At 40.1% G+C, this 22,158-nt stretch overlaps 1 long non-coding RNA gene across 1 annotated transcript in view; it reads left to right on the plus strand.

Annotated features, from left to right (window-relative positions):
• LOC122465670 overlaps positions 1-19,777 on the plus strand; it is a 28,235-nt gene extending 8,458 nt beyond the window's left edge. Inside the window, exon 2 of the long non-coding RNA XR_006290666.1 lies at positions 19,198-19,777. This is a non-coding gene — a long non-coding RNA (uncharacterized LOC122465670). The remainder of the gene's footprint in view (positions 1-19,197) is intronic.
• The last annotated feature ends 2,381 nt before the right edge of the window (positions 19,778-22,158 follow it).

Raw genomic sequence — 22,158 nt, forward strand, 5'->3', positions numbered from 1 at the left:
TCAAAAATTGAATTGTTGACCTTTTTTGGTTAAAATCTTAATGGTCAGAAAATTTCCATCAGTTATAGCATTACATGCTTGATGTTATCTTACTAACATTCCATTCTTGTTGCCTAAAATACAGATTTACTAATTTTAGTAGTTTTGTAGAATCCAAAGAACTAAATTAATTTACAGTATGTTTTTATTGTGGGGGAAACAAAGTATAAATCTTTTTTTTTTTTTAAAGTTTACTCACTGTTGTTAAATGTTCCCATATCAACTTCGTTTTCCTTCAGAGTCACACACTGATGGTTACTGTTGGGCTGCCATGAGTGCTGAGTTATATATACACTGCTTTTCTTACACTGAAATGGCATTTCCAGAAATATTAGTCTGAGATGTATTTCCATAAATTATAGAATTCAAGAGGATAGCAGGTTGGGGATGGTTTGGAGAGAGGAAAAGAAGACTATTGTGTTTTAAAACAGTATTAGGAATCGAAATTTAGGTGCTAGTGCTAGCTCTACCATAGACTACATTTGTGATCTGACAAATCACTTACAGCAACATTTCCAAATTTGGATGACTAAAATTAAGCCCTTAACTCCATATTTAAAAAGTACCTAAGTGGCATACATTGCAGCCACATCTCATGCTGGCTCAGCACTCTGGTGCAGAAGTGCCTAAATATAGATATGGGGGCCTAATATTGGGGACCCAACTTCAAAAATATTGTGTTTTTAATCTCTCATCTGTTTCCTCAACTGTGAAACGGGGACAATTCCTTAATGCTTGTGAAGTGCTTAGAGATCCCAAGATGCAAGATCATTATTTCTAATTTTCCATCAATGGGTCAAATTCTGAAGTTTTTACTTTGTTTATATTAAGACAAAACTCTTGCTGGGTTCTAATCAACTGTGACTTGGCCAGAGCAAGGACTGAGTATAAAATGAGTTTAAAATAGATATTTCCAAATATTCCTTATCACTTCAATTTCCAGAATTCTTTTAAGTCAGTAACTCATCTATAGCACCAATAATGAATCCTCTACTGACAGTGAAAAATTTTAGTCTCATGTTCTAATTCCCTTTAAAAAAATCCATCGCAGGGTGACTACTTCTGAAAGATTGTTGAAACTGAGAATAAATTCAGTTTCAACATTTTCTTTTCCCTTACAGTCACTGCCGGGAAAACACACAAATGTTGTGTAATAATTTTCTGGATCCTTTTCAGTTTATGATGATGATGACAGCATAAAGACTTTAGCCCTAAATGGAATTTTTTTTGAGTTCTGGGTATAATCTACTTTGATATTTTTATCAGTGTAGGCCAAAAACGTCAAAAGCCTCCTCTGAAACTGCATTCACAGAAAACCAGACACTCGTGCACATAGCATATGCTCACCCCAACTGCGTAGTTAGATGCCTGTATGATCAAGTGCTGAATCCAGTACAAATGGATTTTTGTGCATGCAATTTCATAGGCTCTGTTGCGGCCATTACAAAAAAATTGTCCTTTGTTTTTGTTTGAGTATTCTCAGAGCTACATCCAAACTTCTGTATTTTGTTACAAAATGCTATGAAATTTTATGAATCTTGTCTTCACTTCCTGCATTTGTAGCTTTTTAAATTGCATTTTACTATAGTAGCATTTGCAAAATTTCAAAGTTCCTTCCCCCACTCACTAGTGGAACTATGCTGGTGAATTTTCATTCCAAAAGGAGGTAGTCTAATGGCTAAAGCATTATGCAGTCAGGAGTTATAAGTCTGTTCTTGGTTCAGCTCAGTTATTTGCCCAGAGTCATACAGCTGGTCATCTAGTTAAGCTCTCTGCTTCACTCTTCCAATCTGTAAAATTGGGATGATAATACCTGCCTCACTGGATGTTGAAGTTTAATGTCTGAAAAACACTTTGAGATCCTCGGATGAAAGGCACTTAGTAAGTGCCAATTTTTAGTTATTAAAATTTGCTATTTCTCTTTAGATGCAAACATTCTGGCCAGTTCTACTTGTCCATTCTTTCTCCTTCTCCCCTCCCATAAACTACTTTAGCTGCTAAAAAAAGGGGGAGTTGTAACAGCCCCCCCCCTCAAATCCAAAGAAATGGAAATAGCGTAGTGTACTTATATAGTACACAAAGCACAACAACTCAGTCATCAGCTCACTCTGTGAAGTGAAATTTTAATAGGAAAAATGAACAAGCTTAAAAGGGTATTGTCAACTACAAAAAGTCTTAACTTTTTTTTTAATAGCTATTTTTTGTACAGTAGATCTAGAGGTCAGGGTTCTCCCCAACTTCCTTGTCCAAATGACATGGGCAGCTGTGTGGTATCTGGTTTTGGTTGCTTTGGTTTGTTCAAACCAAATTCTTGGGCACGCCATGCATGAAGTTGTGAGCATGTGCTGTCTCTGGCCTAGAGGTTATTATTAGTTAAGTTATAAAAAGAATGAGAATGAAACTGAATCCATTTCTTTGCTAGTCTCAAGTCTGTAAAATTGTGGTACACATGGGATGCAATACTTTGTGTTTTATGACCACTTTACTTTATTATGGAGAAGAAATGTCAAACATCTTTATCTAATTTATTAAGTTGTACATTATCCAGATTTGGCTGATGATTTGAGCATTTGCCCTTTAACATATGATTTAGCAGAAAAGGAACAGATACCTACAGTATCTTCCTACATTATTATTAGTTTTGGAATGCCATGTTGGTTTGTTAGTAATTCTACGGTAGGATCAGTTTATCCAGATGTTTAGGGTAACCATAACGCTTAAGTGGTAACTATCCAATTCTATAGTCTGCATATACCACTAATTAATCTGAATCACTTCCCACAATAAATAAAAGCTTTTATTTTGTTTGAAAACTGATTTGGAGTAACTTAAGCCAATGTCATATGCCTACTTTTCTATTCAAAGGGGCCATATATGTCCCTTGATTGCATTGGCATTAACAACATAAAAAATTCCTCTTATGGAGGGCAGTATATTGCTTAGAATGAGATAGTAGGGGTGCTGGTGATAGGATAAAGTATTTAACAGATAATGCTGATGCATGAGGCCTGGTTACAAAAAATCAAAATAATTGAAATTGAAGTTTTGTTTAAGCCAAAGGCTGGATGCTAGACTGGAAATCAAACACGTCTGTGTTTTGTTTTTGCCTTTTGCCTGGAAATTATATTCCTGTCCAAGTCAACAATTTAGTCAGCAACTAAAACAAAATATTTCTTCAATAATGACTGAAGATGTAGGTGCTGCAGCTGATTGACTGCAGAGACTGAGAATTACTTGATTGCCTTGAGGTATAAAATATTTGGGTTATCTTTAATTTGTAATGCAAAGTTCACTGTTTCACATCAAATCAAGGTTTACTGCTTGTCATATGTTTTCATGAGCTGATTTCTATTTTTTCTTTAAATTTCCATTCAGTTTAGATTCAGTTACTAGCACTAGTTTTGAGAAGCCTGGGTTGAAAATAAGAAATTTCAAAGACAGAACTACATCATCATAAGTTCCTTCTGCCAAATGCCCTCTTTTGCTTCCATAAGGAGAAGGGAGCTAAGAGTACATCTGGGTGGGGATGTTGGCTGGGCTGCTGAGGTCAGGGAAGTAGGGAGTATGAGTTTTGTAGCATATGTGGCCTTCCCCAGCTCTCTGGTCCTGTGGAAACAGCTTTTTGAGGGCATTGTAGCATTTCATTCCCACAAATAGGGAAGGTGTGGACTGGTTATGGGAGAACCATGGCTTTTTCTAATCACACAAAACCGAACACTCTTGCCCTGTCCTCTGCCCAGAGGCTCCACCCCCACTCACTCCATTTCCCCCCTCCCTCTGTTGCTTGCTCTCCCCGCCCTCCCTCACTCGCTCGTTTCCAGTAGGGAGTTTGGATGTGGGAGGGGGCTCAGAGCTGGGGAAGAGGGTTAGGGCGTGGTGAGTGGGCTCTGGGTGGCACTTATCTCTGGGGACTCCCCTGGAAGTTGCGACATGTCCGTCGACTTCTAGGCAGAGGTATGGCCAGGAGACTCTGCACACTGCCTCTGACCACAGGTGCCTCCCCCACCATTCCCACTGGCCACAGTTCCTGGTCAATGGGAGCTGCAAAGTCGGTGCTCGGGGCGGGGGCAGTGCATAGAGCCCCCTTGGCTGTCCCTCCACCTAGGAGCCTGAGGGACATGTCACTGCTTCCGGGGAGCCACGCAGAGCCAGGTTGGAAGCCTCCGAGCCCCAAACCAAACACGGACTTCTAATAGTCCAGTCAGTGGTGCTGACCAGAGCCACCAGAGTCCCTTTTTGACTGGACATTCCTGGCACCCCTTCTTGTATTTTGCTTATTGTAAGTAAAGGTACTGTTGTTTTTCAAGACAAGTCCTTGTTCTCTTGCTAGAAACAGGTAAGAGAGAAACTGTGGTTGCTGCTTGAGAGAGACATTTATTGGCGGAGGGGAGGCAGGGGCCTGAATATGGTGTGAATGCAGTAAGCTAAAGGACCAGAAAGCAAGGGGTACTATTAATGTAGGTTGTGTAAAAGACAGATCTGTGATCCAGGAAGAAAAGAATTCAACCAGAGAAGTATCCAAAATGTTTTTTGATAGAGAAGAATTGACTGTGTGACTAAAATGCAGCGGTGTTAATTTTCAAGAAACACATTTTGGAAAATGTGTGTAAATTTTAAGCATGTGCTTAAATCCCATTGGGACACAAGTACCACATGTGTAAGTGTTCTGTTGAATAGCAATGGGATTATGCACATTCTTAAAGTTAAGCATGTGCTTAAATGCTTTGCTAAATCAAGGCCCTATTGAGCAGGATAAAATAAGCAGAAATTCTTGAAAACCCTGGGTGTGAAACAAAGCTGGCAAATCCTAAAAGAAGCCATAAATTAAGGTGCAAAAGATTAAAATTCCTCTGAGAAAATATGCAAGGAAAAGCCAACGCGGCTTCACAAGGGACTGCTCAAAAACCTATGGTTAACAAATGAGCTGTTCTGGAAATGGAAAAGAGGGAGGCAAGAACATTCAGTAAGCTAAGGCTCAAGGGGAAAAATAAGGAGTAAAAACACCCATAATGAGTTAAAGCTACTCAAAGCAGTTACCTTGTGAAAATGCCTTCTTATTCCTTTTTTATCAGGGGAAAATGAAATCTCAAAGTATAATGGGAGGATGAAATCAATGCATACCAAAAAAAAAAAAAAAAAAAAGCCTTTAACAAGAAAAATAAATACAAGAGTTTTGGGCAACTTTTACACCTTCAAAAGCAGGTACTGGTTAAAGGCAAACAAATTATTGGTAAATTGGAGCATCTGCGAATCAGCAGCTGGAGGTGAGATGTAACCTATGATGCTGAGAATTAGCTAATGAACTCACACTGAACCTCTGACAATGGGTTTTGAAAAGCAAGCTGGGGAGGTACCTGAAGATTAGAAAAAAGCAACCAATGTGGCACGATAGCTAGCAAAGGAAAGAAGAGTAATCCTGGCAATTATCATCTACTAAATTTCAATTCAGTCTCTATTAAAATTGTGGCATAGCTCGTTAGCTGTTGCCAGTAATGCAGTGTGCTCTTATGTGGAGAATACTCTTGGGGAGTAGCGAACCATATGTGGAACTGCTCTTTTGATATAAGTTGTCAATAGGGTTTACTGGAGTGAAATGAAGCCAGCCCATGATACTTTTTCCAGCATTCATGCCACCTATGCCATCAGCAGGGAGAAAGAGTGGCATAGGAGCTGCTATGCTGTTTTTGTGCCTATAAACTGGAGTGAATCTAAAGTGTCTGGATGCATCACAAGCCAGGATATCAATAAACAAGCATCAGAGAGTTTATAAAGAAAAAATCCTGTCAGGCAAATACGTAAAATCAACCTGCTGAGTTGGGCCAAATTCATTCCTGGTGTAACTTCACTGAACAATTCTACCTGAGATGAATTTAGGCCAACCAAGGTATAGCGCTGAGGGTTGGCTTCTAATGGGGTGCCTGAATGGCTGAGGTTCACTCAGTTTAGTTGTATCTAATGCTTTCATTATTAAGACAGAAGAAAGTGGTGTAATAGCATGTTAATGGCATTTACAAAAATTAAACTGGAAAGTGTAAGCACCAATATAGACACACAATACAAAAGGATTCAGAGAAGTTAAACATATGTCACTTTCTGCACGCTAACTTGAACTTGGCCCATTCATGGCTGATAAAAATGAGACTGTAGAATAACTATTTTTTTGCAGTACTTATGCGGGCAGGAGGAAATAATCAAAACTGAAGATACTGAAGGAGAAGTATAAAAGACCTAAATATTATAATGGACAGCAAATTAGACCTATGATGTGACAGAAAAAGACGAGAGATTTTGAGCTGCATATATCCTGGAGGAAAGAGATGATAGTACCTTTCTATATGATAGTAAAACTACCCCTGAAATATCACGTACGGTTCTGAGTACCACACTTCATTATTGAGAAGTTGAAAGGAGTTGAGAAGAGCACCACAACTGATTGGAAGGCTAGAGCAGTTAATTTTAAGGAAAGCTTACAGCAAATAATTATATTTGTCTAGCACAAAAGATGACTAACCACCATGTACCCGCATGGCCACACAGTATGCCAACATTTTTATGGCTGACTCGGAACAACGCTTCCTCAGCTCTCATTCCTTAATGCCCCTACTCTACTTGCGCTACATTGATGACATCTTCATCATCTGGACCCATGGAAAAGAAGCCCTTGAGGAATTCCACCATGATTTCAACAATTTCCATCCCACCATCAACCTCAGCCTGGACCAGTCCCCACAAGAGATCCACTTCCTGGACACTACAGTGCTAATAAGTGATGGTCACATAAACACCACCCTATACCGGAAACCTACTGACCGCTATACTTACCTACATGCCTCCAGCTTTCATCCAGATCACACCACATGATCCATTGTTTACAGCCAAGCTCTAAGATACAACCGCATTTGCTCCAACCCCTCAGACAGAGACACACACCTACAAGTTCTCTATCAAGCGTTCTTACAACTACAATACCCACCTGCTGAAGTGAAGAAACAGATGGACAGAGCCAGAAGAATACCCAGAAGTTACCTGCTAGAGGATAGGCCCAACAAAGAAAATAACAGAATGCCACTAGCCATCACCTTCAGCCCCCAACTAAAACCTCTCCAGCATAGCATCAGGGATCTACAACCTATCCTGAAGGACGATCCCTCACTCCCCTAGATCTTGGGAGACAGGCTAGTCCTCACTTACAGACAGCCCCCCAAACTGAAGCAAATACTCACCAGCAACCACAGAACAAAACCACTAACCCAGGAACCTATCCTTGCAACAAAACCCATTGCCAACTCTGTCCACATAGCTATTCAAGGGACACCATCATAGGACCTAATCACATCAGCCACACTATCAGAGGCTCATTCACCTGCACATCTACCACTGTGATATATGCCATCGTGTGCCAGCAATGCCCCTCTGCCATGTACATTGGTCAAACCAGACAGTCTCTATGCAAAAGAATAAATGGACACAAATCAGATGTCACGAATTATAACATTCAAAAACCAGATGGAAAACACTTCATCTCTCTGGTCACTTGATTACAGACCTAAAAGTCGCAACAAAAAAACTTCAAAAACAGACTCCAACAAGAGACTGCTGAATTGGAATTAATTTGCTAACTAGACACAGTTAAATTTAGGCTTGAATAAAGACTGGGAATGGATGTGTCATTACACAAAGTAAAACTATTTCCCCATGTTTATTCTCCCCCCCACCCCACTGTTCCTCACACGTTCTTGTCAACTGCTGGAAATGGCCCACCTTGATTATCACTACAAAAGGTGGGTTTTTTTTTTCATTTGTTTGTCTCTCCTGCTGGTAATAGCTCACCTTACCTCATCACTCGTGTTACAGTGTGTATGGAAACACCCATTGTTTCATGTTCTCTGTGTATAGAAAATCTCCCCACTGTATTTTCTACAGCATGCATCCGATGAAGTGAGCTGTAGCCCATGAAAGCTCATGCTCAGATAAATTGGTTAGTCTCTAAGGTGCCACAAGTCCTCCTTTTCTTTTTGTGGATACAGACTAACACGGCTGCTACTCTGAAACCAAAGGAAAGAGGTTCTAAGGAAATAAAAGGTCTGAGACAGCCAAATAGAGGAGAGCACCAAAGCCACCTGATCTATTCATTTCTAAGGAGAATTAATTCTGCTGTGAGGTGATGGCAGTTTCCTAATAAGAGGAGAAACAGAATGGACAAGCTAAAATATTGCTTTCATAATATATTTATTTTTGGAGGGGAGAGTGGGGGAGACAATAACATTAATGCTTTCTTTGACTGTCTAGTGAGCAGCAGACTTGCAGTCTTTCACAGCAGAGAAGCTTTTTTTACTCAGGCCAGCGTACGCATTGCCAGTCAAAGCTACATGAAGCTAATTTTTTCCCCTCATAAAAGTAGAAGGATCTTTTATATCAATACAAGCTTAGCAAAATACATCAGAACCTCATGTAACAATCGAGGATCACACTCCAGCGATGCATCCTCAGTGGCCCTGTTTGGAGTAACCAGGACATACGCTGAATGATCTCTCACACATCTTTTTTTTTTTTTTTTTTTTTTTATCTTTTGTGCAAGGGTCTTGTAGTGTGGGATTAACTTTTTTGCTTGCAGAAACCGTACAAATCAGATGTAGCTAAATTATCAAAGAACATTCTAATGCAAACAGAAAATAGAATGCTTATTATGCATGATTTGTGATTAAATTTGTAATACCACATGGTCTCAATATTTGGTTGTACTGTGCCTTCTGTTACACTTCTATGAGTTGCTGCATTGGGGATGATACTTTGACTACAACTATATCTTGAATAATATAAAGGGGGAGGAGCAGAGGTAGAATACTTGCAGAAATAGAAAAGATACACAATGCATCAGACACAGACAAGCTAAATATTTTAGTTGTGAATATCTGGACTTAAATAGGGCTTCTCTATAAAAAGTTGTAATAAATGAGTGTCATTTCATGAATGATGCTCATACTGTGTACATTAATAGAGAAGAGAGGCCAATAAATGTCTGAATATAGTGGGCATATGCTAGACATCCGAAGGTATATTAAAACAAGCCAGTGTACAGTTAGTGTTTTCACAGAAGCAGCTTGCTTTGTGCTGCACAGTTTTCATCTGTGCTTCAAGTGTTAGTTCTTCTGGCTGAAGAAATGGCAGAATTAAAAAGCAAAACAAAAAACCCCTCAAATTAGTGTTTCAAAATACAGTACACCAAGTACATAAGAAATTGGGGTGTCTAAAAAGTGCTTTTTCTGTTAGTCTAATCACTCAAGTCTCTCTGGCAATTGGTTGAGGTAATTTTATTTAGTACACTTTTTGTTACTAAGCATAAATGGCTGTGAGTATGGTTTTTCTGCTGCAGCAGTCAGTAAAGCAGATGAAACAAGGTTGCCGGTAAAACATTAAAACATGTTAGGTTTTACATGTTGCCCAGTGGTTTACATGGTTGGCATGTCAGGACTAGCACCAATGGCCCAAAGCATAGGGTATGGTTTTAGTTTTATTCCCATAGTTTCCATTATGTATGATTTTCACAAATAGCTTTTTCTGGTATGGATTTTTGACTTTCATGACTCCTCTGTTACAAATGTACCACACGGTTTGTCCCTTTTCTAAGCCTCTAAAGAAAAATATTATTAGGGATAAGCCTCAGTACCATGAATTTCAGGATGTTTAATTTAGGGCCCAATCCTGCAGTCCCTATACACTTGGAAAACTCCTAATGATTCCTTACATTGGTAAAATTCACACTGTGGATTTTGGCTTGTTGTAGGCAAAGGTATTTGCATGCTTCTCAACTGCCTGCAGGATTTAAGATAAAGATCATCCTAACAGAGCCCTTTTAAATTCCTCATATGTTTCTGTCTATCTAGGATACTAATGTGGCCTCCATCGCCATAGTTTCTGGGAACCTCACTATTTTGAGTGTATTCTTCCTCACAGGAGCCTGGTGAGGTAGAGATGTATGATTATTCCCACCTTACAGATGAGAACCTGAGTCACCTAGAGCCAGATCCTGAATGGTATTTAGGCCTAACTATCTTTGAAGATCTGAGCCTTGGGCCTTACAACACTGAGTGGAGCAATGCCTAAATCCTTTAAAAATCTGGGCATAAATGACTTGCCCAAGGTCACACAGGAAGTCTGTGGCAGAATAGGGAATGGAGCCCATGTTTTCCAAGTCTCAGGTTAGGGACCAGCCATTGGAGTATCCTTGCTATCGTTTCCACACACATTACTGTTAAGTTTTTGGTTTGGTTTGGTTTTTCCTCTGTCCTTCAAGAATTTTCAGTTTGGTGTTAAACTAACTGAAACTTAGATCTGCTGTTTCACAGCAACAAGAATTTTGAATCAATATAGTGAAGACATATCTTATGTATGGGAATGCCAGGGAGGGAAGGGACAGGACTTAAAAATTTAGAAAATATTAATATAACATTTACTACTCGTGGGCAATATTAAGGTATGCCTTAAAAATAAGACCAAGCAATGCCAGGTTTTAAAGTGAGACTATGCACTGATTTTCCTGTAGCATACTTTTAGTGAGAAATTGAGCACTACAGAGCAACATGCAAATGATTTTCCCCAAAGATATGGACAATGTATTTTTATTTAACCAGTCACAAGCACAGTGCAGATAAAAACTGTAACTAAAAAACACCATTGTAAGCATTTCAGTGGTTTTACCCCACACTAGGAGTGATGTTGGCAGAACAGCAATGCCATCAACAGAACAGAATAAAACTGGCCTCAGTCTGTTTAACCAGATCCATTGTGGAGGCTGGGAAGGCAATGGAAAAGCTACCCTTCAGGACCCCATCATAACCATATCATATTATATATTGCACAATGCATTTACTATTGCTCGTCCAATACAATGCTGAACACACAGAAGATCTGAGTTTGATTCCTGGGTAAAGGTCATTTCCATCTGGGTTTGGAGCTTTATGATTGCAAAGGACTCGGCTGCTTTTTCCACTCCAGGAGCAGTGTTGGTTTGTAGAAGACGCCATGCTATGGTTTAACCTGGGGCTTGTGATGAGACGATGGGCAAGCTGGAGGACTGGTTGATCTTGCTGAAGTTTCTTCTCATGTATGTTCGTGGAAAAGAAGAGTGTCTCTCTCTCACATGCCTTTTCATACAAATACACACATGAATGTTTTTACACAAGGATTTGTGTCGGAATTATTCATGACACTTTTGAAAGGTCTCTGTGGGTTCAGAAGTCCTCCAACCAATCATAAAATGTGAATGGTGAATTACCAAAAGTGGTACAGAAGTATAGTATTTGCAGAATTCCCAATGGGGGAACAGGCCATATTGCCCACTATCTCCCTACGGGTGAAAAATTCAGGCATCTTTGGCATTCCCCAAGTACAAGCTCCTAAGTCTAGTGTAGGCTACTTCAAGCAGCAGTGCCAAATTTGGCAAGCAGGAATTTCCAATTGTCAAGGTTCCTTCCCCACTCTGAACTCTAGGGATACAGATGTGGGGACCTGCATGAAAACCTCCTAAGCTTACTTTTACCAGCTTAGGTTAAAACTTCCCCAAAGTACAAACTATTTTACCTTTTGCCCTTGGACTTTCGCTGCCACCACCAAACATCTAACTGGGTTTATTTTATTAGGAAAGAGCCCGTTTGGAAACATCTTTCCCCCCAAAATCCTCACCAAAACCTTGCACCCCCCTTCCTAGGGAAGGTTTGATAAAAATCCTCACCAATTTGCATAGGTGACCACAGACCCAAACCCTTGGATCTTAAGAACAATGAAAAAAGCATTCAGTTTCTAAAAAGAAGAATTTTAATAGAAGAAAAAGTAAAAAAGAATTGTCTCTGTAAAATCAGGATGGTAAATACCTTACAGGGTAATTAGGTTCAAAACATAGAGAATCCCTCTAGGCAAAACCTTAAGTTACAAAAAGACACAAAAACAGGAATATCCATTCCATTCAGCACAGCTTATTTTCTCAGCCATCTAAAGAAATCATAATCTAACACATATCTAGCTAGATTACTTACTAAATTCTAAGACTCCATTTCTGTTCTGTCCCCGGCAAAAGCATCACACAGACAGACCCAGACCCTTTGTTTCTCCCCCTCCAGCTTTGAAAGTATTTTGTCTCCTCATTGGTCATTGTGGTCAGGTGCCAGAGAGGTTATCCTAGCTTCTTAATCTTTTACAGGTGAAAGGGTTTTTCCTCTGGCCAGGAGGGATTTTAAAGGTGTTTACCCTTCCCTTTATATTTGACACCAATATACATGAGAACACACTGGACACAGTGCCCAAGTAGCCATCCAGTGGACCATTGTGAAACACACGACTCAATGACGTGGAAACAAATATTTCTGTAGAGTGCTACTCTTGTTTACTGTTCTGTCAAGTCTTAGTTGATGCAGCTCAGGTGGACAATGGGTAAGTTTCAAATGGCTCAACTTATGTATGCATAGTTATTCAGCAGTCTGGGTGCTTATCCAAATAATCCAAACCTCCTGGGCCTACAAAACCCTCTTCTTTAAATAGTATTATTAGAGCTTTTTACTTGTATGCTTTTAACAAATTGTGCTTTTTTTTCTCCAGAAGAGGGTGACAGAGGTTCTGTGCTTTGTTGATTAAAGATTTGATTCTGAATCTCTGCTGCACTATTTTGTGGTTTTCTATTGATATTTTTAGCTTTTTGCGGCCTGTTTTATCCAACGTTTCCGAAAATTTCACAATATGGCTCTTCATTTCAACCTCCGCATGCAACCTCATGAGACCTCAGAATTGACAAAGCAATGAGTAAAAGTTTGAGGAGACAGAATATTAAAAGAGAGATGGTAAAATAATCAACAAAAGCTTTCTAAAGTCATTTTTATCAAGTTCCTGATGTCTCTCTGCATTAAGCTTCTTGGAACAAAGACAACTTTGTTCTGAAAAACGAAAGACGCAAATGGTATAAAATCTCCGTAATAGGACACTTTTTAAAAAAAAAATTTTTTTTTTAAATGTGCATGTGATAATTGAGAGTAAATTCTTGGATACTTTGGAATATAAAGCTCTTCTTCAGCTTGATCTCTGGCTGTGTTACAAAAGGATCTATTTTAATTGAAAGTTATGCTCGGAAAAATGGAATGTTTTGATTCTTAATTCAAATGTTCTGTCTGAGACGAGACATGGTATCCCCAGGATAACCTTTTACCTTCTTACTATCCCATTCATTATGTTTGGCCACCCCACATGCCCTTCTTTGGCTGCACAGTCTACCCAGAATGGACTGTGTAACGACAACTGGTCTGGGCTGTCATCTGAATTTGCAAAAGCAGCATAATGTATGGAAGGAACAGTTATTACAAGATGCCAATTATTCCAAGGAATGAAGAGGAAAAGGGACGTGGGAATGAAGGCTTAAAGTATTGTAATATTCACACAGCTTGAAAATGCACATTAAAGAACACTGGAGATGAAAATATTGATGTCCAGTTAATTTGCAAATTATTATGCAGCTCTTATGCAGTAAAGGAACATTTCTGGTCCTTTTAAATTTCCTGACAGCAGGGAAGTTCTTAGTATGTGGGCTGGTGATTTATTACAAATTGAAGTTCTAAGTGGAAACACACACAATATTTTAACTTATGATGTTCTTTTGTACCAAGTCATCACACTGCCTGTGGTCTTCAACTCATACTTCTGAGCCTGAGGTGCATTGGTAGAGCTAAATGGGGAAGTGTACACAGCATTGTTCCTCGTTCTAGCCTATTAATCACTCATTCTCATATGCTCAAAAATTCAGTCCATCCCTTCCCTCCAGTATCAGATGCCTCAGGGTCTGACTGATCTCTCTTACACTGGTTGTATGCCAGTGTAATTTTATTTTGTGCAGGGCCCCCTCCCCCCCAAAAGAGGCTACTCCTGGCTCTCAGCTGTGGTCGCCCCATCTCAGAGATATATTGGAATTGGAAAAGGTACAGAAAATGGCAACAAAAATGATTAGGGATATGGAAGAGCTTCCATATGAGGAGAGATTAATAAGACTGGGACTTTTCAGCTTGGAAAAGAGACGACTAAGGGAGGATATGATAGAGGTCTATAAAATCATGACTGGTGTGGAGAAAGTGAATAAGGAAGTGTTATTTATTCCTTCTCATAACACACAAACTAGGGGTCACCAAATGAAATTAATAGGCAGCTGGTTTAAAACAAATAAAAGGAAGTATTTCTTCACACAACGCACAGTCAACCTTGTGGAACTCTTTGCCAGAGAATGTTGTGAAGGCCAAGTTAAAAAAAGTAGTAGATAAATTCATGGAGGATAGGTCCATCAATGGCTATTAGCCAGGATGGGCAGGGATGGCGTCCCTAGCCTCTGTTTGCCAGAAGCTGGGAATGGGTGACAGGGGATGGATCACTTGATTACCTCTTCTGTTCATTCCCATGGAAGACAGGATACTGGGCTGGATGGACCTTTGGTCTGACTCAGTATGGCCATTCTTATGCTCAGTGATGTAACTGAGATCAGAAACAAGTCCCGAAGATTTCAGAAAGGTGGAAGCAGGCTCAACTGCCAGTCTGAGTGAGAGCCAGTTTGTTCTTGTGCAGGGGGCATTTTGTCTAAAAGTTTGTACTGTGCTTAGAATAGTGGGGCCCTGGTCCATGATTGTGGGGGGTGGGGGGCTGATGCCACAGAACTAATACTGTGATGAGAGGTGTGATGAGAGAGGAGATTCCATTTAATGGAAGATTTTGAAATGTGGGTTGTTGCAATTCAGAATTTCTCCATAAAAGGGAATGGAGCATGGGCTTCAGGGCTGGCTTCCTGGTGGGCTTCCTAGGTATCTAGGGTCCCTGGGAGCTCAGGCTACCAAAGAGCTGCAAGCCAGAGCTTCCAGGCTTGCTCTTTTCCCCCTCAAGGTCCGTTGCCAAATTCCTGGACTGGTGAGGTGGCAGGAAGCCAGATAGGTTTTATAACGTAACTTTGTTGAAATCAAACCGTCTCCATGGAGTGTCTTGATTTCAACAAACTGGCAAATTCTGACAAACATGTTTCATTAGAATTTTTCCAATCAGCTGTAACTGTAATATAGCAGAAGCTTTAGTTTTTGGCTAGTGATTAATTTTTTTACCAAGTGATGTGTAAGGAAAATTGTCTCGTGCCTCAATTAGAAGCTTGTCCATTAGTAATGCTAGGGCTCAATCATCCCTATTATGTGGATTTGTTCCCTGGGGAGTGTCTGATATAGAGGTCCTCATGGCATGAACAGAGCATGAGTGTGCCAGGAGTGTTCCTAGAGCCTCTGGGATGTACCCACGGTATTGCTGCTGCTCTCACTTCCTTCCTGCCACTTTAGGGGCCTTCGGGCACTGGTGGCCCAAGCAGCCCTGGCCAGCCCAGGATAAAAGGCACAAAGGGGGCATAAAGTCACCGTTATCCTCCCTTCACTGATCCCTGTGGTGAGAGCAGCTCTAGCAGAGAGAAGAACCGAGTTCTAATTGCAATCCTGAAAACTCATTTTGATCAAAACCTTCAACAACAAATTTAAACAGAGGTTTTCACTGGAGATGCAAATAGTTGTTCACTAATAGCCATGTACAGCCAATGCAATATCTGTCTATACTGACAGGGAAGAAAAAGGAAGCTTAAAAAAATAGGCCATGGACTGATGATATGAAGATGGACCCAGTTTTAGCTATAATTCAGGCTGAATTTCTGTTATACAAAGAATTTTTCCAATATGGAACAAATTGCCAAAGTCAGCAGTAAAAAGCAATGCATATCAGTTCAAGAGGGAAATAGACAAATTTATGGAAAATGAGGAAATCCAGAGAGATAGCCAGAGGCCAGATTTATGGGGATAGGACTAAATGATGAGATACAGATTTATCTGTATTTCTTGGGGTTGTAAGTGTAGGTCTTAATGGACCAATAGTTTCTGGCTCTGGCCATACCTATGTCTTAGTGTAAATGTTTGTCTTTAATGCAGGAACAAAAACAACAATGGGATGATAAAATCTAACTGTGGTGGAAACAAGCTCTCCATATGCAATTGTGGTTTGTCTGTTTTGTTAAGCTTAGTTTTTTGTTGTTTTTTGGCAGCTCTGGTTATCCCAGTGTGGGTATGTGTGTGTTTGTATGTGATCCTCGTCTTCTTCTTGGTTTTGACATAATGATGGGATCAGTATCTAGCTGTGTTTTCTAGCAGGAGAGAGTGGGGAGAAAGCATTTTATATTTTGTACCCACAATGAAACTAATTACTTATAGGTGCGAATTAGGTCCAATTGCAGTCAAGGGGACTACTTATGGTAAGTGTTAGACCCCGTAGTAAGTGTTTTGTGGGATCAGGCACTAAGAAATGATGCTATGAGCAACATGTAAAATGCCAACAAATTTTATGGGGTGCACTAGCTTTAACCATAAAAAACCGTTCTGAAATGGGAATGTCTCTCTCTGATGTTTACTTTCTTGCATATGGATTTTCCAGTTGGATTTTCACCGTTTTTAATAAACCCCTTTTTGGACACACTTTTTTTTACCCAGAAAACAAAACAAACAAAAAAACCCAGGAGCTTAGGTGTTTTGCACTGTCCTCTTTGAAGTTCAGGGCTACTAGATTTGCTCTCCCTAGGGTTAGGGCTTCATGTAAATATAGTGAATAAATATGATGTAGCTGGGTGCTTCCATAGCATGGTAATCAGCAGTGATATTGCAGTCTGCCTGAAGAGATTTCATCTTTCATATGTGGGCATTTAGGATTTAATCCTCAGCTATTCAGAATTTATATTCAGGGCAGTTAAAGAGAATGGGTGGGGGGATGGAAAGTGGCTCTCAGCCATTTTTCCATTCCCATTATCCTGGGCTAGCTATAGGCCACAATGGCCCCTAGCATAAATTAGAACTGCTCGAAGTTACCCCCACTGCAGCCGGACGCTCTCTCTACCAGCTAGGGATCTCTGCACTTCTCTCTCCACCCTCCCCACCCCCGACCCTTGGTACACCTCCTCCCTGTTACAAACATGCCTCCGACCTGGAAGAAGAGAGGCAAGGGAGGTGGACAGCATAGAGCTGATTATGTTGGCTTTATGCCACTCAAGGATTTTCCTGTTTCCAAGGAAATCTGTTTACCTATTAAAAAGAGCATTCTTGCTGCTTTGTGCTGCCTTGTAGCACAGCTAGAGAAGGTGCTAAGCATGTGCCCTTAATATTCCCTACTTGGTCAAAATAAAGATAGCAGGTCAATCCTTCGCCAGGCCTAGCAATGTTTTGTTTGCACTAAGAGGGAGATCAGAAAATCTAGGATAGCTGATCCTATGAATTTTTGCAAGGCCAGTTGCCTATTAATCCCCATGGATGTCTTATCTGGATGCAATCACATAATAGGAAGGCAATAAGCCTATTAAGACTAATATACCAAACTTGGGCTATAGAGTATCCTGTCATAACTTTTTATCAGCTGGCAGACAATGTGTTGGATTGTATAAACAGTAGTGACTAGCAGTATAATGCTTCAGTACAGATGAATAACTGGCCACGCCATCTATCAGAGCTAAGAGTTGCATATACCATGCTGCACTAGTGGAATATAATCTGTACTGCAAGGAAACAAAAGGAAATCTTTGAGACCTTCAGATCCTTGTGAGATATGAATGTATTGTCATGAGAACCAAAATGATCTGTTAACTTCTACAAAAACAGCATGTGCTCAGCATAAAACTTCATATTAGAACCAAATGTGCTCATGTTAATTTTGAATCATCATGTGAACATCATAGAAAATAAAGTGTTGACTGCACATTAGAATTTAACTTTTCAGGGAAAAATCTGTTAAACATCTCCTGCTATAGTACCCCTTTGAAGGAGTATCTTTTAAATGTTCTTTAAGGATGTATATTAAAACCCAAACCTCACTTTCTGAATCTCCCCTATTAACCAGGGGCGGAAAAGGGAAGAGATTATGAAGTAACATTGACTAATTTCTTATAATCTTGCAAGTATTGTGATGTTCAAAAGTGCCTTTTTAATGAAAGAGAAAGCAGGGCTTCCAATTCCTGCAACATCAGCTGGGAACATAATCTAAATTAGAAACATATGCTGAATTTGGGGGGCGGTGGAAGGGGAGAACAGGAGAGTGAGCGGTCTTCCAGTACTAGGAAGTATCCAAAAAAGTTAGTGCTGACATCAGTTTAAAAATAAAATGCATGACAGAAGAATTCACAAACAAGTATTTTCTTCTTCTTATTTGGGGATGGGTCTGGGAGGTAGGATTATCTGCATATTGACAGAAGTGTGTGTTTGCTCCTGGTGAAATGAACTCCAACACATTCATTCCTAAATAAGAAAATGCAGGAGGGAAAGGCCCTGTTCATCCATCACTAAGAGCTATTATCCCTCTTCTTCTGGGAGACAGGAGATTTTTGCTTATTGAACCAGGGGATGATACATATTTTATAGGGGGAGGGAGATATAAAGGAGGCTTATTGAGGTTCCCTCTCCCTGTTAATGTTTCATATTTCCTCCTCAAACTAAATATGTTTATGTAGCCACAGCAGAATCAAACAAACTGCTGCCCACCTCTGTTCCTATAAGCATTACCTGACTGTAAGGTGATGATTATGAATAATTTCTGGAATACTTAGGTTGAGGCGTACCTTCATCTTCCCTAGATAGGAAGAGCTCTCATTAGCTTGACTGTACCTGTGTTGGGTTTTTTTAAAAACCCTCTTACATGTGCTTTATGCCTTGCCTGAGCTCAAACATGTCAAAGTACTTTCATTCTCCTCATAAATACACCTTTGTATTCTGCCTAATATATATAAACATCACGATCCATGTCTGAGAATGTTGGGAATTTTATTAGGTCCATAAAGTTTTTTAGTTGCAGTCTAGTCCAATGGGTCCAAAATAAACACACACAGAGCAAGAGTAACAATTTTTTACCTACTTCTTTCCCTTCCCTTCCCCCACACCCCTTAATACCAGAGAAGCTCTAAAACAACTTTGCCACTGTAGTTTCTAGGGTTATATCTCTTTGCTATCTAAGTGAAGGAAGAAATAGGCAGTCAGAACGGGGTGGGAAGCAGCTGAAACTCAGCTATTCACTGATTCATTTTTATCCTGGAGTAGTGAAAAAAATTGTGAATAATTTTATGACAATTCTTTTTTTCTTCCTTAGTTCTACTCTTGGGAAGCTGGTTTGTTGAGAGTGCTTTTGTAGCACTCTCAGCTCTGCAAGTGGAGGGAATGAATGACCATGGTGGTGAGATGGAAAAATGGCTCTTATGATGGCACAGAGTATGAACTTTTGGACTACAAGGTCAGCCTGAGGTCCTGTAGAGCTTTTTGTTCAGGGACAATCCCCTCTTGCATCTTGGGGTCCCTCCCTGTGGCTCTGGAGGTATCTTCTTGAGTTTCTCAGCACAGTTCTTGCATTAGCCAAAGAAGTCACTCAGTGTAAATTTTTCAATCCATAGTGTCTCTGCTTTATGCTCTTCTCTGGAAAAAATTCCCACTTGCTAACACAGGTACAGTTCCACCATTGGTAACAATGACCAGCATCACTGTAGACAAGACTCTGATGGCCATTGACATTTTAAGAACAGCGTCATGGAAACCTACTCAAGACTTCAAGCTGCTTGAGACCCCAGTCCTGCAAGATGCTTGAAGAGGCTGCTGGTGGATAGCATTAGCAGTGTCTGTCAGCCTAAAGCAACCTGTTGGGGATTGTAGGAGGCCCATGTGTCTAAAATTATTTGTGTGTGTATGCCTTTGTTAAACCTCTGTGTGGAGCATGTTGTGTTATGCCTAGACAGTTTAACAGTACCTCAACAATCATACCTTTTTAAAATCATTCTATAAGATGAGAGAGAGTACACTTATAAAGTTTGCAGATGATACTAAATTGGAAGGGGTTGCAAGTGTTTTGGAGGATATATTAAAATTCAAAATGTTCTGGGAACAAACTGGAGAAATGATCTGCAGTAAATAGGATGAAATTCAATAAGCACAAATGCAAAGTACTCCACTAAAGAAGGAACAATCACTTGCACACATACCAAATAGGAAATGACTGCCTCGGCAGGAGTACTGCAGAAAGGGATCTGGGGGTCATAGTGGATCACAAACTAAATAAGTCAATGGTATAACACTGTTGCCAAACAAAACAAACAAAAAAAAGTGAACATCATTCTGGGATGTATTCAAGACATGAGAAGTAATTCTTCCACTCTGCTCCATGCTGTTTAGACCTCAACTGGAGTATTGTGTCCAGTGCTGGGCACCACGTTTCAGGAAAGATCTGAACAAACTGAAGGAAGTCCAGAGATGAACAACAAAAATGATTAAAGGTCTAGAAAACATGACCTATGAGGGAAGATTGAAAAAAGTGGGTTTGTTTAGTCTGGAGAAGAGAAGACAGAGAGGACATAAAAGGTTGTTACAAGGAGAAGGCGGAAGAATTGTTCTTAACCTCTGAGGACAGGACAAGAAGCAATGGGCTTAAATTGAAGCAAGGTCAGTTTAGGTTAGACATTAGGAAAAACTTCCTAACTGACAGGGTGGTTAAGCACTGGAATAAATTTCCCAGGGAGGTTGTGGAATCTCCATCATTGGAGATTTTTAAGAGCAGGTGAGATAAACACCTGTCATGGATGCCACCTGCCTAGAAAATACGTAGTCCTGCCATGAGTGCAGGGGCCTGGACTAGATGACCTCTTGAGATCCCTTCCAGTTCTGATTTTATATTTTCTTTTCTGAGGTTTCCTTTTATACCTATCAGGAACATATTGCTGATTATACTTTTAAGGTTAAGGAATCAACAAGGACGGCTGTCAAGTTGGAATCAAAATAATGACTCAGAGCAGCTCCAAAGGAACTATTTGACTGTTTATCCAATAATTGCAGCATCAGAGCCAGAAGATGTTATGATGAATTTGAAGGGGAAAAAAATTTGAGGCAAAACTATTTTTAAGGGCCAAGACCAAAAGGGATTATTTGTTTATATAATGCAGCCATTCCATTTCAACATTCTCAGAGAATTATTTCTGGAATGCAATAATTGGCATGCTATATGTTACAGTTCCCATTCTTGGTTTGCCATAAAGCTTATGGTACATGCCATGTGAGTAGAGATAGGCAGCTTCCTTTTATCATTTAGGAATTTCTACAGAGAATAAAGATTTTAAAAAGTGAATAACTATAATTAACTACCATTAAGAACTAAATAAGATACTTATTTTTGATCAGAGCATCAATAGATATTACAGATGGGTTTAACTCTACCAAGAATGAGACAAATTCTACTGAATGCTATGGGCTGGAATCTCATTTGCAGTAAGGGATCTCAGTGTAAATGAGATTGAGGCTCTTTATTTTTCCAAGGCCAGATTGCCCCTGATCTTTGTGTTAGTGTTTAGGGCATGCAGGGAAGGCTCATGGAGCCACCTGCCCCTTGGATGCTCTGTGCAACAAACAGACAATTGCAGTGCCTGAATTCACATAGCGACTACTCCCTCAGCATGTACCTGGAGGCACAAATTGCTGCAAAGGGGTCGGATGTAAGTGTGCCCATCTCACCACACCCAGTTTGGCAGTAGCCTATAGGGCTGTTAGTCAAACTGGGTTGCACCATCCTACGGGCTAGTACAGAGGGTTCAGTATATTCACTCCCCTGGGCATGGGTTGTTCAGAGAATGGTTGTGCCCCCTGGGTCGCAATCCTTTCCAAGCTCCCCTGGGTTGATGAGGCTTTGCACGCTGCCTCATCAGAGCTGGGGCTAACTGCCACAATCTAGCTCGTAATGGGTAATAAAGCCTCTTACATTATTTTGCAATGCAAGTGCAAAAGCTCAAGCTGACTAGCCTGCCTTCCAGGGAACCAACCACAAAACAGAGAAGCAAACCCACAGAAATGTTTTCTTTTCAGGGCTCACAATTCAGCAAGCATTGCTTTTGCTTATGTCAAGGTGATGTATCCAAATCCACTGACTTTTCAGCTCTGCAGCCTAAAAAATGCAAGTGTATTAACACAGCCCTGCTCGCAGATAGAGCAGCACTTCTAACCTTTAAAAAGAAAAGGAGTACTTGTGGCACCTTAGAGACTAACAAATTTATTTGAGCATAAGCTTTTGTGAGCTACA

This window comes from Chelonia mydas, chromosome 4 (assembly GCF_015237465.2).
Source record: "Chelonia mydas isolate rCheMyd1 chromosome 4, rCheMyd1.pri.v2, whole genome shotgun sequence".
Classification (NCBI taxonomy): Eukaryota; Metazoa; Chordata; order Testudines; family Cheloniidae; genus Chelonia; species Chelonia mydas.